Source organism: Elgaria multicarinata, chromosome 18 (assembly GCF_023053635.1).
Source record: "Elgaria multicarinata webbii isolate HBS135686 ecotype San Diego chromosome 18, rElgMul1.1.pri, whole genome shotgun sequence".
NCBI classification, from domain to species: Eukaryota; Metazoa; Chordata; class Lepidosauria; order Squamata; family Anguidae; genus Elgaria; species Elgaria multicarinata.
Genome location: NC_086188.1, coordinates 10839284 through 10851353, shown reverse-complemented (window position 1 = coordinate 10851353; position 12070 = coordinate 10839284).

Genomic DNA, 12070 nt, shown 5'->3' with positions numbered 1-12070 from the left:
CCAGGAGACTTCGAAAGTCAATATATTCAATATTGTAGAACCAAAGCAGCAGTTATAATACTCATTCACGCTATTTCTGATGTTCAGGGCAGAGTGTCGATGGTTATGGATCAAAAGTGGCACCAACACAATCAAGAGGGGGTCTCAGCCAAGCCCTGTGGTGCAGAGTTGCAACAAATGTGTGTGTGTGTGGGAATCTCAAAGGAGGGAACACCCAACCCCACCCCGTAAAAAAAGCTATAACACAACCACACATGCATTTCACACACACACCTGACTTACCCATGTCCGTTGCTGTAAAAGAAAATACGCCCGATTTTGCTGAGACATACGCCACCCATATATAGATGGGGAAAAGTTGAATGCAACGGGGGATGATATACTAAATGTTACATACTAACATAAATTATGTAAATTGTTGTGAATCTGTGGCGTTACCCCACAATTGATTATATTGTAGATGTCTGGATAAGTATGTCTGGTAAGTAGGGAATGTTAGAACTGAGTGGGTATGGTTTATGATGGGAAGAGGCGTATATAAGGAGTGTGTTGGGAGTTTGTGGGAGGAGTTGTTTAGTTTTTGTTTTTGTGTGTGTTTTTTATTTTATTTATTTATTTATTTATTTATTTATTTATTTATTTATTACATTTCTATACCGCCCAATAGCCGGAGCTTTCTGGGCGGTTCCCAAAAATTAAAAACATTCAAAGTATAAAACAACAGTAAAATACAATATAAAAGCTCATCCAGATAAAAACTGCAGCAGTGCAAAATTACAAATTTAAAACACCGAGTTAAAATTTATTTATAGACTGTTAAAATGCTGGGAGAATAAAAAGGTCTTCACCTGGCGTCTAAAAGCATATAATGTAGGTGCCAAGCGAACCTCCTTAGGGAGCTCATTCCACAGCCGGGGTGCCACAGCAGAGAAGGCCCTCCTCCTGGTAGCCACCTGCCTCACTTCCTTTGGCAGGGGCTCACGGAGAAGGACCCCTGAGGATGACCTTAGGGTCCGGGCAGGTACATACGGGAGGAGGCGTTCCTTCAGATAGCCTGGCCCCAAGCTGTTTAGAGCTTTAAATGTTAATACCAGCACTTTGAATTGGGCCCGGACCTGGACTGGCAGCCAATGAAGCTGGAAAAGGAGTGGTGTGATGTGGTCTCGTCGGCCAGTCCCTGTTAGTAACCGTGCTGCCCAGTTTTGTACCAGTTGAAGTTTAGTTGTAAAGTAAGAAGAGTTTAGATTCTAGGGACTGAGGATTGGTGTAAAGAGAGAGAGTGAAGGGTTGGTGTGTGGAAAGTCTAGATTAGGCAGGATTGAAAGTGTTATGTTTTTATTTAAAGTTTTTAAATAACAATAAACTTCTTATTATTTTGTTAGCTACCAAATACCACATGTCAGCTTGGCATTATTTATCTGCCTTACAATTATTAAACACCCATACCAGATTATACCCACAATATATTTAGAGCAGATCCTGTATTAAACCTGTTTCCCTCATAGCTAGGGCAAAGGTTTTAATTAATTCTCCCTCAGGTTTTCAAGTGGTGACGCTTGGCCTGCGAAGGGCTTATGCGACGGGCCCGGCATAAGTGTTTGTTATGTTGCAGAACCCTCTTACAGAACTATTTGCCTATTTTTCTGCATAATGGAGGGGGGCGGAATCAAATCCATCTGTGAACGGATACTAGAACGAACGACACTGCATAATCCATGAAACACTGGATGGATTTCACTATATTCGGACATCCCCACCCACAACAAGCAAGCAAAGTTGGATTGCAGGGCTCTGCTTGTTTAAGTCAATAACCTACTTCTTCAAACAACACATAATGCATGGGATTCTCCTGTCATAGTTTGTGATAATCACTTTCTTAGATGACTTTAAAGGGGCATGAGACAAATCACAGAGAGGAGAGCTAAAATAAACTACAAGCCATCAGATGCATGAAATGCTTTCCTCATTTGTTAGGGGTGTGAGTTTTAATATTTCATATACACACAGCTGAAAGTTAGAATAACAAAAATAGAAATTTCAAAATATACTTAGAGCTAAACATTTCATTTTCTGCCCTTCTCAGTAGCAATGATATTAAATAGATATGAAGAGTGCTGGGAAATGAAAATTCCTAAGGTGTGAATGGTATAAAATGTATGAATTGTCCTGCGGATTAAGGCTGTATGAACTAAGAGTTCTAAGTCTGTAAAACTTTCGTATAGTGGGAACAAATGTCAATGAAATGCAAAACAAGCAGTCTATGACAATTCAATTAAAGCCTAAATCCAGTGTGAAAAGAAACCAATGTCTCCATCCGTGCCCAAATACAGAGGATCAAATGTCCAGTTTTTAACCATTTTCTTTTGCCTTGTCCCCTATATTATTCCTGCCCTTGTCTTTGATATACGAACAGCAGGCATGTGAAGGACTGCACAAGCACAATAAGGATCCGATCAAAATGAAAGAAACAAACAAAAAATGGAAAAAGAAATGAGCAGCAAGATCAGACATAATTCTTAAACGCACGGCTTTCTCTTAACAAGATAAGCCAGAGCTATTCCTGTAAATACATCTGGAACCAATCAAGCAGCACAATGTTTTGAAATTGAAAACGGATGACGGGACCTAATATTTCACGCTCGTGGTTCCCAAGTTAATCTTTGACCTCTTGAGTCTCCATTTTCCAGTATGCCGGGACCATGATTGCCTGCAAATGAAGTGGTTCTGACAACCGTAAAAGGTCAGAATGTAAAAATACTGCATTTGCTTGAGTTCTGTGGGTTACAGGCGGCATCTAACTAGGTAAAACATCAACAGAAGAACTTCCTATCTTTCTTCTCTCGTCTCTCACTATTGGCCCACTCGTGCTCTTCGCTCATCGAATGCCATGTTTTTTACCCACCCAAGGGTCTCTACTACTCTTGCTCAGCTTCGTCCATTTTCTCTTGCTGCCCCCTTATGCCTGGAATTCTCTTCCAGAGCATTTGCGGATCACGAGTTCAGTTACTGTTTTTAAAGCTCAATTGAAAGCTTTTCTTTCTTCTACAGCTTTTAGGACTTGACTTTGTTCTTACTTTCACACTGTTGCGTTTTATTGTCTCCTGTTCCTATTTGGTGCATTCTCTTCCCTTTCTTATTGTTTTATTACGATTTTATTATTGAGTGCCAAGCCTCCAGGCATCTCCGTAGTCACACAAGGAAGACCGTTCTCTTGGTAAATAGCTTTGGTTATGCAAATCACAGCCAGATGAGACACTCTTCAGGTTCTCTAGTCAGCTTTGCACAATACTAATTGACCTACAAGAAGTTCCCTTTGCTGAACATTGCGATGAAAATGGTGCCCGCTATCAGGAGTAGTTTATTGTTGCAACTGCAGGTCATAACACTGTGACTCAAACATACACATTGAAATTATACACACACACACACACACACACACACAAACACACTCTTCATGCATAAAAACAAGAACAGTGCTAAAATACAATTAAAATAATAAAATCCTAAATATCTAACTGTGGTTACGGCTGTAAGACAATCCTGGTACTAAAACTAATCCTAAACTACAGTTTAGCAAAACGTCTAACAAAACTAGTAGGAAACCTGAGTGTGGCTCTTCCAAACCCACCCTCAGGGAGGATCTTTCGCATGGGGGATCTTGTGAGTGGCCAACCTTTTCGGCTGCCTTCACTTCCCGAAGTTGCTCCTCCCTCTTCGCCCATCATCTGATCCTAGAGTCCGTCACTCCCAGCTCCTCCCTCACCATCAGATCTGACATTCCCACAGGTGGATGGAGAGGTCTCTGGTTGGTTTTGATCCAACTGATTAGCCAGCATCTAGAAAGACTCCTCTCTGACACCATTGCCCTGCCTAATCTCCTCTAACCCTGGTAGCTCCATCACTCTTCTTCCTCAACTGACTCTGAATCTGTTCCTACACCTTCCCTGGGTCCATCTGCAGAGATGTGGGCCCCAATCCTTACAAAGACAGAGCACAACTGGCTGGCCATTTGTGAATTGACCCCCTAAAAGTTACATGCATCACCCAAAGCAGAGGAGGCAAAGAAGGACACTGACTTGCATAGAACTTACATAGGATCATTTATACATAGATATACAAATTTAGAAATAATTCGAATTTAAACAGAAATGCAGGACATCTCACCATCATGTGGAAGACTGTGTCCAGGAGACTGGTGTGCCTTTGTAAGTCTGGTGTCCAGGTACTCTTGTTGGGAAATGTCACCTTCCCATGGTTCAATATCTTCCAACCGGAATTGGACTGGATAGCCCTTCAAACAGATTACTGTAAAAGAAGACACAGGCCCCACCCAGCTCTGCATGCAGAAGGTCCCAGGTTCAGTCCCTGGCATATCCAGTTAGAAAGATTGGGTCGCAGAAGATAGAGAAGACCCTCGCCTGAGATTCCAGAGACCCATCAGTTAGAGCAGAGCAGAGGTGTTGAACCTCTGTCAGCCCGAGGGCTGCATCCCATTTCAAAGCAGCTCTCGGGGGGCCGCATTCCAGGGGTGGGTGGGGTTGAAGGCAAAAAGGGGCAGTGTCAAAGGCAAAAGGGGCAGAGCAAAAAAAAAAAATACTCCCATGTTGGATCGTAAGGCTCTTAGTACCAGCTTTCGCATTTCAACCATTTAGTATGGGAGCGGAGGGGAAAAGAAACTGTACAAAGGCTAGGAAAACAACGAAGCGACTGATGGTCAGGAGGAAGGGATGGGGCCAGGGAATGGAGATGTGGCCATCTGAGGATTCCCGGGGTGGGGTGGATTTGGCCCCCAGACGTGCCTCCCTGGAATAGGCAATACAGGTCTGGATGGATGAAGAGTCTAAGGGCAGCTTCTGCTATTCCTAGACCTGGGTTAGTTGGGTGATGTATGCAGAGTGCTTACAGGACGCCATGTCTCATAGAGGGGAATCCTTTTCTTCCACCCATCTGAAGCTCACAATTTCGCACAGAGTAAGCCAAAACAACCGAAAACACGCGAGGTTCATTCCAGGCATCGTTTATTGAAAACACACCAAAATGGTTAACCTACACACCTGCTTTCCACAAGCATTCTACTTGTCTGTGTTACGGAAAGTTCCTAGAATAATATTAATACATTCGGGTTATGTTAAACATTGGTTCTGTGAAAGCATAATCCGCACCCCCTCACCCACCCCATCCCACCCCTGAAGTCTTAAAACCAAACTGGTCTGTTTAGAATACAGTGTAAATACAATGCAAAAGGAACCCCGCCCGGTCTAAAACTACAGCAATTATGTCGAGGAAGGGCACAGAAACACACACCGTTGATTTAATTGTGAAGGTTTTATTATCATCATCATTTTATTTTTTTAGGGTTTGGGTTATTCCCCCCTCCCCATCCACACCCCCAACAAGAAAAGTTTAAGGCACATGATTGTTACAAACACATCGACTACAAGAAGTCGCTTAAGTCAAGGATGTTCTGTCTGGTGCAAGAATCGCCCCTCTGCTGCATTTGAGGCATTCGGGCACTCCTGACTTCTATATCACTCTGCTGTCACATTCTTTGCCTTACCTGATCTGCACCGAAACATGAGACAGAACCGTCTCCCCGCTTATGCTTCAGATATCAGAAAGCCCAAATGGCACTCTGGCATCTGAAAAGACACCCGCTGGTTTACCATCGCCTGGACTTTCATAGGCCATGCCCATCAGAGGCATGAAGAGGACGCCAACGGTGATAGACGTAGCTGAGCCACACTGCTAAGGTCAAACACACACACACACACACAACACATAGCGTCACTATTGACAGCAGAACCCATGGCCCCTGGTCTACATGCTCAGCAGAGTGAGGTGGTAGAGTCCTGATGCAGTTGACCAGACTGTACCACTTCAGACTGTAGGTGGTGTTCAGGGTTTTAAACGTTCCCCTATGTAACACAGAACGAAGTGGTAGAATCCTGGTGCAGTAGAGAGGGCTGTACCACTTCAGAACGTAGGTGGAGTTGGCGGTTTTTAATAGCCCCCTATGTAACCAATGAACAAATTCAAATCTAACTTCTTACACCTAGCAAACTAGCACAGTATGGCAGAGGCCAAGCAAGAACTTTTCTGCCGGGCATGTAAAGTTTTTGTTTGTTTTTGCTTACACTCTGTGTGTGTGTGTGTGTGTGTGTGTGTGTGTGTGTGTGTGTGTGTACGAACTTAGAATTGCATCTTTCTTCCTGACATGCTAGAGTTTTGCTCACAGGGAGTTCTTTTTTGTTTACAAAGAGCAGTATCAAAACATGTGGCATGCACACACACAACTCTGAAGTGGTACTTGAGATGCAGAAGAAGACAGGGTTCCTGCACCATTAATACTTGTGTAGAAGAAGGGAAATTCGGCAGATATAACTGGCCATGCAAGCTACCCCTGCCAAATCTTCCTTCTTCTACACCACTAGTAAAGGTACAGGAGCCCTTTCCTCTTTTGCAATTGGTCACCCTAAGTGATACAGTTCAATCTACTGCCTCAAGATTCAGTGGTAAGGCTACGTCCCCAGGGGTGACTTGGCTGTGTGGAAGAGCCATCATAGATCGGATATGTGTTCTGTATCACCTGAAGATACAAGACATTTCAACAGAGGGTGACCATATGGAAAGGAGGACAGGGCTCCTGTATCTTTAGCAGTTGTGTAGAAAAGGGGATTTAAGCAGGTGTCCTTTGTATGCACGCAGCACCTGGTGAAATACCCTCTTCATCGCAACAGTTAAAGCTGCAGGAGCCCTGCCTAGAGTGACCAGATACAAAAGAGGGCAAGAATCCTGCAGCTTTGTTACGATGAAGAGGGAATTTCACCAGGTGCTGCACGCATACAAATGACACCTGCTGAAATTCCCTTTTCAATGCAATTGTTAAAGATACAGCAGCCCTGCCCTTTTCATATGATCACCCTCTCCACACTAAATTTCATGTGGACCAGAGACCTGTTGATATGGGCGTGTTGTGTGTGTATGTGTGCGTGTAACAGGGATGGAATTCACTCAGCCTTCCATCTTGCATATCACTCTTGCATATGAAAATGCCTACAAATGTTAACCTGAACAAGAGTTTAATACGTCCTACCTCCAAAACACATCAGTGAAAAAAGGTGACATGGTTAATGGGCATTAGCAGTGTGTATTGCTTAGCGCTGGACCAAAATGCTCCTCCACATGTTTGCCATCTGTAAAGTTGCGCGCGGGGGGCGGGATTTCAGTGATTTTGAAGGGGCCTGAAAGAGGACAAAAATTGTGGCGATCACCAGCAGCAGCGCAGTGGGGATCACACTCCTAGCTGTTGGTGAGTTCCATATCTTTTACCCACAATGCCCTAGGGGGGAGGAAACATTACTCTCAGCTTGATCACTTCCTGATGGTGGTGCCTGATGATATGGCTTTGTCAAGAAGCCAAATCAGAGTGAAGGAGAATGAAGCCAAATCAGAGTGAGAGCAATGTTTCCAGTCCTCACTTTGGAGGTTTGTGGGTTTAAAAAAGGGGGTGTCCTACCAGCAGCCTGGGGGTACAGTTTTTGTCAACACCATGACTATGAAACAGGCCACAGCAAGAGTGAGAAAAGTGAGTGGAGTGGTGGTGTCATTTGGCCGAACTTTCCTCCCTCTTCACACTGCCACTTTCAAGACAAAAGAATTACTTTGGAGTCAGTGCTAAATCTTTTTCAAGATACAGATTCCAGACCTTTGAGATCATCCTAAGACTTCGTTCCATCGCCACGGTTTTACTCAAGATGTCTTTGACCCATGGATCTGGTTCTAGAGTTCGAGGTCCATATGACCAGATAAACCTCTGAGACACCTGAAAACACAGAAGGTACCCTCTGCCCAAGCTGCCGCACATTCAATGGGCTGGCCAAAACAGGGGACATGTGTGCGTGTGGCACACATACAATGGGGGTTTCTCTGAACCTTGCCAGCAGAAGGTAATAAAGTTATCATGCAGTTTATGTCCCACTACCTACCCCAGCCTATTCTGCACAGGTGTGTTTACAACACACCTGCCTCTCTTTGGCATCAAGGATCTACCTGATCCTGCCCGATGAAGCTAAAAGGGATATTCAGCATTCTCATGGTCTTAGAGCCGTGCATAATTTGGATGGGATGAGACTAAAGGATGTTGTCGCCTGGAATCAATGTGTAGCCCATAGCCCCCTATCTCATGGGTCAGATCCAGGTTTAAGCTGATTCAATTATGCTGTTGGAAATGAACTTCCTCCTCCGCATGGCAGCCCCCTGAAAATGCTACACAAGGAGTCAGGAGACCCTGGTGAAAGGAGTGCGCTGTGGTATGTGAGGGGAGGGGGATCTCCAAAAATCAAGTGGAGGGGCTTTCCATGCTTTAAGGTAGATTCCTGCACTGAAATCAATGGCCTTATAGCCCCCCTCCAACTCTACTCTTCCATTCTATGATTCTATGAGTGGAGCCTTTACTCTCACAGAAAGCTGATCCTGGATCCAACCCCATGGGTGGAAGTTTAGCCTCTGAGCACTGTGGTTTGTGCCAGCCTTCAAAAACTGCAGGCCAATTCCGGGAACCCAATGTGGACTTTTCCTCAGAACTTCAGTACATCGTCACCCGGCACCCTCAGATAGTTGCTGAGGTTCAAGAACCCCAGCAGGGCCCACCAACACGAAGACCTGCCTTGGCTCTCCTCTTGTAACAACAACTGGATCTGGGAAATCATCCACCATTTTAAATTTCCCACAATGCCTTGGAGCAGCCACCAGAGGGTCACAGTGTGCTTCTGTGAGAAATATCAATGGTGGCAGCTTCCCAAACTCAGCTGATGCTGCCAGGTAAGTCTGCCAGGTAAACCTGCGGTGTGTGTGTGTGTCAATGACTTGCCCACCTCTCACACACACCTGTACCTGCCCCTAATTCCAATAGGATCGAGAAAGCCGGTCACACAGATGCCACACGCTGGTGATAATCTGCTGTTTGTGTGAAAAATGAGGCTCACACAGTACTCAAAACCTGTGCTACGGACAGGGTTGTGTCCAAAGAAACATCTCGGGCTAAGGAAGCGGAATGATGTAATTGGCACACATGATGTGACTTGAGAAAAAAAAATGCATATATTTATATTTTTGCCATGACTATTCAGGGGGAATCAAAGAGGTACACAGGGCACTCAAATTATGTTCATGGAGCACTAGAAACTCTTGTTATTCCTAGTGATTTCTGAGACGCAGCCCACCGCTCATACATTTCCAAGCTCTCACCTTTAGCCTTATTGGCTAAAAGCTTGGTTTCGATGGGGTGTTGTTGTTTGAAAAGAAAGACGTGACTCTCGAGATGCTAAATACTACAACCTAGTACCAAATTCTCTCTCTCTCTCTCTCTCTCTCTCTGTGTGTGTGTGTGCATGCGTGAGTGCGTGCACAGAATTATAACATCCATGCAGGCACAGCCTTGATTGTAGAGGCAAATTCAGTTCCACTGAGAATCAAGAAAAGTTTCCTACTTCTGATTCAATACTGTATTCACTGTCCTTTCTCCACCTATCAACAAGAGACACCCTTCCCTTCAGGAAATCTAGCTCCTTTCCTTGTCCTTATTCTTCTCTCCTCTTTCCATATTGGATCTAACTAACGCCTTCTCTGGCACTCTGGAATGCATTCAAGCAAAGAAAACAGGTGAGCAAGGCTGGAAAAGGGCCAAGACGCACCAGGAGGCCCTATAGCAACGGATGGATGTTCCAGAAGCCTCTAGACCAGGGTGGGGAAACCGTGGCTCTCCAGATGTTGAAACTCTCATAAGAGCTGACCATTGGCTATGCCAGCTGGGGTGGTGATGGAAGCTGGGAGTTCAACAACATCTGGAGGGCAACAGGTTGTCCCCCAGTTCTGGAGACTGGCTGCCCTGTAAATTCAAAGCCTAAATTCCCCACCCTGGTGTGGCTTTGGCCCTCCTCTGCTGATCCTACTAACCGCATAAAGTAATCCAGGTGCCAGGAGAGGGCACAGGGTTGTCGGAGAAACCTGCCACGGAATCAACTCAGTTCAGATTGCTACAAATCTGTCCCACAGATTCCACACCGTGTCCTGCTTGTGGGTCCCTGGTCGACAGCTGGTTGGCCAATGTGTGAACGGAGCGTTGGACTAGATGGACCTTTGGTCTGATCCAGCAGGGCTCTGCTTGTGTTCTTATGACATCACAAAATGGACAATCTGTGAAACACAAATGGATTTTAGAAAATCCAGACATCCCTAGGTGTGGAAGGGTGCATCTGTATTGGGACAAGTGCAGCAGCAACAGCAGCAGACCCCAGGGCCTCTGAGATTCAGTGCATCTCAGCTCACCCAAAAGCCTGCCACAGCTGCGCTCCTGGGACATCCCTTCCACTGACTATGGGAAGTCAATGACACTCACTTTGCATCCACGCTGATCGGCATCAGTTCTATGGACCAGGAGAGACCATATAGCAGGCTAAACAATCTCACAGGTCCAGACAAAAAGGAATGGAAGTTCCAAGACAGATGTTTAGCACCATCTGGAAGGGCCCTGTTAGAAAGCCATCATGAGCTCAAGTCTTTGCCACGGGCCGATAAGAACTGCCTTGCTGAAGGAGGCCCAAAGTCAGCCTAGTCGAATGCTAACACAGGGCCCAGTGCACACAGTTGTGCCTTATTGTGGGGCCACAAGCGTCTAGAAAGCAGAGGCATACCGTGCCCCTGAATGTGGAAGATCCATTTTTTTAGGAATCAAGACCAATAGGTAGCTTTGGACCAAGGAGGGCTTCCTGAATGGGGTTATTCTTTTCGTCATCACCCACAGGAAGGGATGTAGGAGCAATGCCCCAGCTGCACTGGCTAAGCAGCCCACAATTTACCTATTAATGCCTACTTCTTGTTCTACACAAGCAGAGTAAGATTGTCACTGGACAGGGCCTGGAAGGATGAGCTACCTAGACTCCCTCTCACAGTCCCTGACATGCATTGCTAAGGTTGTCTCTTTGTCAGCGTACATCGCACAAACTATAACTACGGGTGGGGCGTGGCGACAAGAAGCTCCGGCACGCCAAAATGACACACAGAACTAGCAGTTGCAAGCAAGAAGGACAAGCAAGGGCTGGCTGGCGGCAGGGTCAAAAGAGCAAGCCATCCTCGCAGCGGCTAGCTTGGTCCCTGGCGAGAGGGGCCCGTCTCCTGAGCTACAGGGGAACCTTTTCGGAGCACCGCTGGACTCTTCAATCGCCCTTGGCTTTGGTTCCGTATAGAGACAGCTGCCATTTTGCGGCTGTTGGGTTTCTGATGCAGAACTACAACATCGGCGGCGAGTTTGCACAGAGCGTTTTGGACCTGGTCTTACATCCAAGTTAGGATGCCCAAGAACCCATCGGCAACGCCGATGTCCAACGGGTTTCGAAATCAGCTTAAACGGGAGAGAGAGAATGAGAAAGAGAGAGAGAGAGAGAAGGTTCATTTCCAGAAGAAGCCCATGCCCCCCAAAGAGGGGGCACAACAACCTTTGGAGAAGGGCTATAGGTCAGGAATGCTGAAGAGCCAATTTCCAGCCAGAGGAAACAATCTGGTTGGAGAAGCAGTTGACTGCTCACTGCAAAAAGGACTGAGCCCTTGCAAGTATCCCAAATCTGGGAAGCTTTACTGTGAGTGTCCACCCCCACCGTCTCCTTCCACTGCCCCAAGGTAGGTCTCAGGTGGAGGTGGAGGGGGGAGAACCATGAGCAGGGCTGCACCCACCTTGATGCCGCTCTAAGTCATAAAGGAATGCTCCTGCTCAAAGCTTCATGGAACCCTGCGTAGGCAACACAGCCACCTTCCCCAACAGGGTGCCCTCCAGAAGTGTCGGGCTAAAACTCCCACAATCCTCAGCCATCACGGCCATCACTTCGTATGCTTTCTCACAGCTTCAAGGATTATTCTATACATTCCCAAACCCCTTGTGGAACTGTAATTCCCTAGGGAACCTCCCACCCACCCAGTCTATGCAAGGTGTGGATCACTGGCATGAACAACAAGACAACACAGAAAACAGAGCCAAACGTGGCCACTTAAACCAATTACGCAGATGGAGGACTGCATC